The sequence below is a fragment of the Solanum pennellii genome, chromosome 11 (genome assembly GCF_001406875.1).
Source record: "Solanum pennellii chromosome 11, SPENNV200".
Taxonomy (NCBI): domain Eukaryota; kingdom Viridiplantae; phylum Streptophyta; class Magnoliopsida; order Solanales; family Solanaceae; genus Solanum; species Solanum pennellii.
The window spans coordinates 51480376-51486700 of record NC_028647.1 but is presented as its reverse complement, the minus strand read 5'-3'; the positions used below and the strand labels follow the sequence as shown (position 1 = coordinate 51486700).

Genomic DNA, 6325 nt, shown 5'->3' with positions numbered 1-6325 from the left:
GACTCTTTCAATATCAAGCATGTAATGGACTAAAGTATTAAACTCCACACACTCTTCTATGGTGAGCCCTTTCTGATTAATATGACATGCACAAGTCTTACGGACATCCCAGATCTTACTGGGAAGTAGTTCTCTCGATGAGCTTTATCATATGATCAGCTCAAAAGTGCTAGTGAATAAGGGCACATGGAATGACTTTCATCACTACTCGATGCTTGTGAAGATATACTTCGAGAGTGACTTTCTGGTCCCTTTCTGTGACACTTCTTTGGAAAGAAGGTTTGTGGGCAGCTACTTCCTCAAAATCTTTTTCAATTTCTCAAGCTAATAGAGTGTTTTATATAAGGGAGGTTACTTTTCACGCACCCTCCGTATATTGATCATCTCTTCAGCTATGACAGTGCATTTCAACACCCTTAGTCGTCGGATCCTCTTTTGGTGGCGTGTTTGTGGCTTTAAAAGCTGTGGCGGCAACCTCTACTTCAAACCCCTTTGCTATGGTTTCATGAAGCCCTTGTTCAATAAAATGTAAATCCTCTCCGATTGGTTCAATCTCGACGTTCTTTCCCTTATCCATAGTTGTGATTTTACCTTTCCTGAGATGACAGAGTAATGTTTAGGATTTGGGTACTAGGAATTTACTTTTTGGTTGAGAAACTTAAGACTCAGGAAATTTGGTCGAACATTTTATAATAATGACTTTTATATACTTTTTCAAGAATTTTTGAAAAGGAATTGATTAGCAATTATTCAAAGCAACATATCACATAGACAGTTAAAAGTATATATATCGCGTCCTAAATAGGTAGAGGACCCTTTTGTGCCAAGGGTAGGCCTAGCGTATTTGAAAGATGTATGTGGGAATTGAACCTTTTAGTTACCCCCAAGAAAATTTTACAAATAATAAATAATGTTCAAAAGGGGGTAATCAAACACGGGAAATAGGAACAAACAAAATGGAAAGGCTCACGCAGGGGTCATTTGAAAGCGTATCGAAACACAAGAAGTGCAAGCCCACACATGGCTGATAAAGACAGAAATACATATAGAAAAACCCGAGGAGATATCCACTACGTTGTCCCTGATGTCCCTGCTTCTATGTTGCTTTCCTGTGTCTTGTATTGATGGAACGTGTGTCGTAGCATCAGCACCTAACTCTCATTTCGGCGTCCTTTTTCATCCCAATTCTCGTATTGCATCCCATCTATCTTTTCTTTAACCCATAAGTCAAGCTCATCAAAACTTCTCCTCAATCTTTCCAGTTCCTGAGTTGAATTCTCGAGAGCAAATTGGTTTTTGAGAAATTTGGTGTGCATTTCTTAGGCTTCCCGTTTACCTCTCTTAGTTTGATCACAGCTTTGGCCTCTATGTCTTCCATGCTGCGGAAATTGTTTGGAACTAGAGAGGAGATACTTTGTATATTTCTTTTTAACCAAATCTTATAAGTTTCATCATATCCAGAGTCAAACCGATCTGGAGCAATGGTGTCTTTGTTCATCCGTTTGGCCCCTTTCCACTCCCTTAGAATTTGTGTAGCATCATCCACTCTATCATCCCCAATGTGATACACGTAGGTACAATCGTACGCCTCTCGAGGTGTGACTTATTTCCTCCCAAACTATCGTAGGACTCAGAAGGGTGCGTAAGAATTAATTCCCCAATACCTGGTAATGGAAGCACGAGTTGTTTGCGGCCCCCCACAATGACATCCTTTGAGATGAAGCAATCGAGCATCCATTGGACATTCTCATCCTTTAGCTCGGAAAAAATTTGAGTCCATCTTCCTCTTGTCCTCCTGTTCCCCAAAATTTGCCCAAAATAGCATATCATTCAAATCCTTAAGATGATTTTTATCGTCAAGGGTATGCAGTTTCTGAGTCCCATATCCTTTCGCCAAATGACTTAGGATCCACCATTGGAGGAGCAGGTTACTACCTTGAAAGTAACGATGACCCTCTTTGCATTTTCCCAAAGCTCGATACTTTTTTGACAGTATGATAGGAGGAATGGTATAATACTTCACTTGCCCTTGAATCCGATGTCCATGGAATAAAGTGTGTGCAAACATTATCATTCAAGTGTTGATGCTTAAGCTCGGGCCGTGTGGAAAAACCATAGTACCCAATAGCGCGATGGTGAACGCTAAAGAGCGGATTTCATTTCATTTCCGTTAGGTAACTCTGAACTGTTTGTTGTAGTTTGCATAAAAGCTCGCATTCCCGAATCTAACATAGAGGTACATGAAGGATACACTAGATTTTTTGTCCCAGTAAGTGTAGTCATTTCACAATCCAAGCCAGTTTGTAATATCGTTGACAGAAGACTTTCTAGGGATCAAGACGTCTTCTTATTTTCTCTCTTCTTTATAACCCTGTATCAACTGTGTCAATGCAGTCTCGAATTTCCTCAATTGTTGGGGTAATTTCCACGGTTCCAAAGCGGAACACCATTTTTTCGTAATCCCAATATCCTGTGAGGATGTCAATGAGTTCAAGTAGAATAACCATGTTGAGTAGCTCAGTTAGAGCACCCACATATTTGTTGAGGGTTCTTCTGTGATCCCCGGTCAAGGTCGTTATACAACATCTTGAGTGACATTGTGCTTCTACAACCATGTCGAACTTAGGAAAACGATCCATACCTACAAAACAAAACTCGGTTAAGTTTCCCCTCCCCCAAATTAGTTTTCCATATATACAACCTTCAAATGTCAAATAATATGGTATCATTAGGTCAGAGACCTTGGACATGATTTTGGAGGTTTTACTAATGGACTTAATACGCCTTGGGTATTAAGTCGTCTTAGTCTAATGCTTAGATTTTGTTTTTGTTTCGCTCTATCCTAGGTTAACTAGAATTTATTTAGAAGCGACGGTTACCCGAGTAGGACAAACAACGGGGTGAATCTAATAAACGACGTTGGATGACTGCAAGCTAACTATACTTCTATTACTTCCAAAAATTAGACTTGTGTTTTTTCTGAAGGACAGTCGTGGTAAGCCATGTAACCGCCTTTGTCCTAATGCATTCTATTTGCCGATTGGTGGGAGTTGATATCATGAAATGCAACAGTTATATAAAGCAAGCAGACAGTTATTTACACATATCCAAAATAGGTTAGTTTTAAGGTTAGAACAATTCAAACTCCCCAGCAGAGTAGCCATTCTGTTTTATTTAAGGAAAATATTTTTTATGTAGTTTGGACTTGTTTAGACTCGCCACTTAATTTTTGAAAGTATCAACAAAAACTATTCTTCCAATTGACAAAAATAGGAAATCAAATTAAAAGAGTTTTGAAGGGGGTTCAGGGATTCTTCTTAGCATTTTAGGAAGATTTTGAAAGCACCTAAGACGTTGTCTTACTTGAGATTATCCGACAACTAATTAGTTTGGCTAAAAAACCTAACTCATTGCAATTCATAAAAAATCCTTGAAATATCAACTTACTATCTAAGTGAGATTTGACTTGCAAAATTTATTTTAAGTTTATTTATACTTGGATGATTTAATTAAGTGGTGTATTGTGGGGATTTGAATCATTAACCCTAAGACTAACGACGATTACCAAGTAAATACGCGGAAAAGTAAGACGGAGAGAGAGAGAGAGTTGAGTCCGAATCCGGTTTCTGTCCGCCTGGATCGGTATTTTGACTCATTTCATTTTGCTTTGGGCTTAGGCCTAATTTTTTACCTGTGCTAGGAATCTAACAATATAATAATGATAAAACGAAATAAGGGGTCTTATAGGCCCAACATAACAAAATACAAAATTTTAAGAAAAAAAAATTGGGCCCGTATGGCCCACTCTCTTCAACTTCTTCCATTTTGGTTTCCTTCCTTTCGGGACTTGTTCATCAGTTTTGTAATCTTGACTCGAGTAAAAGGAATTGTTCCTCCATGTCCCTAAGGAAGATGTCAGGGCAAAATCTGTAAGGACCCGAGTAGATTTCACATGGAAAAAATGTTATCATTATAAGACCCAATTTTGAGTGAATATAAATCAAACAAAACATTATTTATGATAATCAACACATAAACTAAGCAACCCCACAAGAAAATAAATGAACCCATAAAGGTAAAAGAAAACAAATAGGAGGAGGAAATCTAATATATTGATAAAGGAAAATAAACTAAAGTATGACGAATGATATTTTATTGTTCGCATCGCCATATAAACTCATACATATTAAAATTGGAACTCAGAATTTAGACAAATTAGGCATCGACCAGTGACAAAATAGATATCCCAAGCCTTTTTCTTCGAATGATATCAAGGAGTAATCTAATCTCACAATAAAGTAAATACTTATTTAATCAACCAACAAAAGTTCAAACTTTTACACTAACAAAACATTTTTTTATTATTTACATCACTTCCTTTAGAGGGAAAATAGATAAGGCTCAACTATTATTATTATATATTTTTTTAGATGGAAGAAGAAAACACCAATAAAGCATAATGTAACTAAGGGGGTCAAACAAGCACTGCAGATTATTCGAACGACATTAAATGCAAGAAAAATTGGACTACAACTAAGCTATTCACATAGACCCATTTTAGGATAAATACATATATATAGTTTAGCACATTTAATCGAAATAAAAAAAAAGTGACCAAGTCATTTGGAATGAAGGTTAGAGATAAGCATAGCTATGCCTCAAGAAATTGTCAAGCCATGTTACATATTTTAACATCAAGACTTATCAAACTATGCTAAAACATTCTGTCGTCCAACATATATCAAATTATCCATGAAATTCAAGAACTCAAGGCACCAAATAATATTTCAAGATCGAAATATAGAAATTCTCAATGACCAAATTAAAAGGGGGCATATGGAGAGGTTCTAAGAGCATACTGTCAACTTAAGTCAAAGATAGAAGACTAATTTCACCATAGATTATGAAGAAAAAATCTACCATAAAACAGATACGAAGATGCAGGGTGACTATAGAAATGACTAAAGTTTTAAGATCGACCATTAAGCAGCATCAAAACGGCCTAAGTTATATTTAGGAAACAACCAATTCGAAAAGGATACGAACAGATTTGCAGCCATTCTTTTAAAGGACACAACTCCAACAAAATCAACTTATATGCACAGGGAAACCAAAGTACAACAACCTAATGCATTTGGATGCTTTCTAGGCACATGGCGAAGGCATAAAAAAATAATATCATAATCATCCAGTGAAATAAGCCAAGAATCGAGGCGATCATGATAATGATTATGAATTTGAAAAATTTAAACAGAGAAACTATTTCGACAATAGGTATCTAGTCATTTTGAAAATAGAATCTTTATTACCATTTCAGAAAAATGTGAAGCAAATAATAACACAACATTTAGCTTTACGTACTTCTCATAAGAACAAACTAGAAAACATATACAGACCACAACTCAAGTCGAGAGATATACTGAAACTGAATAAATAAAAGAGTGTAGGTCATATACCTTTTGAGGAGCAGCGACCAAGACAAGAACGAGCAGGGGAATGACGCCGAGTTCCACCACACAATCACGAATGGAATAGCAAGCGAAAAGTCCTAGTTTACCCTTTCTCGAATGTGTTTTATGTGTATTTTTGTGACTAACTACTTGAACTGTCCTCTCTGGCTTAGTTCAAATTCTCTCTAACTTTCGTCTAATTTTTTTTCTTCAACTATAAAAATCTCTCTAATTTTTCCAGAAATCTCCAACCAAAAGAAAGAATCCAATCGAAAAAGATCCCAACTTTCGTCAAAAAAAATCCCCCTTAACAGTGAATCTAAAAGTATACATAGGGAAAACTAGGGTTCAATTTTGGTTGGGGGAGAGTGAAAACGGATAAGATTGGGCTCATTTCCATTTCGAATTCAAAAATCCTTTTTTCTTTATTTGATCAGCAACTTTTTTATGAAAATTCGACTCGAACTAGAAGAAGAAAGGGGAATGGACGCTTGGGATCGATCCCAAACGTCCTTGTTGCGACTTGGTTCCATCTGGAGACTGCAAGGACGCAAACACGTGCCTTGCTAGTGCTTTCTGCTACTGCAGCCATACAAAGATAGGGACGAGGGAGGACGACATATCACGTGCTACTGCTTATGGGTTTTGTTCACTGGGAATTTCAAGTTGCTGAGTGTTGTTGTTGCACGCTGTTATCGTGATAATGGGAAAAGAACGCTGCTGGGTTTTCTTTTGGGAAGGGGAGAAGGAGTGGACCGGATCAGAGATGTTGGGCTGGGAATTGGAGAAGGGAAAGGGAATGGTTTAGAAATGTGGCTTGAGGGAGCAATATTGTGCTGCTGGAAATTTAAAAAGAGTGTCCAATAGCTAGCTGT

General features: G+C 37.2%; 1 long non-coding RNA gene across 1 annotated transcript; it reads right to left on the bottom strand.

Moving 5' to 3' along the window:
• Positions 1–3607: 3607 nt before the first annotated feature.
• LOC107003519 lies at positions 3608–6325 on the bottom strand. Its single transcript, XR_001454679.2, has 2 exons — positions 5457–6325; positions 3608–3903 (listed from the first exon to the last, which is right to left on the bottom strand). It is a non-coding gene; the product is annotated as an uncharacterized LOC107003519 (long non-coding RNA).